Source organism: Herpailurus yagouaroundi, unplaced genomic scaffold, assembly GCF_014898765.1.
Source record: "Herpailurus yagouaroundi ecotype Mexico unplaced genomic scaffold, PumYag 248, whole genome shotgun sequence".
Taxonomy (NCBI): domain Eukaryota; kingdom Metazoa; phylum Chordata; class Mammalia; order Carnivora; family Felidae; genus Herpailurus; species Herpailurus yagouaroundi.
In genome coordinates this window covers 4427671-4428210 of record NW_024412465.1, presented here as the reverse complement: position 1 = coordinate 4428210, position 540 = coordinate 4427671, and positions in this window count along the sequence as shown.

Sequence of the window (540 nt, the reverse complement as noted above, 5' to 3'; positions counted from 1 at the left end):
CATCTGTCTACCCATCAATCCATCCATCCATCCATCCATCCATCCATTCATCTGTCCACCCATCAATCCATTCATCCACACATCCATCCATCCATCCATCCATCCATCCATCTACATATCCATCTATGCACACATCCATCCATTCACCCATCTGTCCATCTGTCCACACATCCATCCATCCATCCATCCATTGATGGACATTTGAGTTGTTTCCACTTTTTGGCTGTTGTCAATCATGCTGCTGTGAACATCTGTGTACATGTATTGGGATACCTATTTTCACTTCTTTTGGCCATATGCCAATCAATTTCTTTTTACCTGGAGCCCACTGTGACAACCCTGTATCAGAGAAGAGAAGATCAAACCTTGTTTGATAAAGGCAATGTAAGGTAGGCACCTGATATCCTGTGTTGGATGTCTTTCCATTCCTGCCAACTCTGCACCCAGGTAGACACCCAGGCATGTCTGGTGTGGAGTCCTGGAGACTAAATCCAGATCCATAAGCCACCCCGGTTACTTTCACAGAGGGCTAGTTCTCAT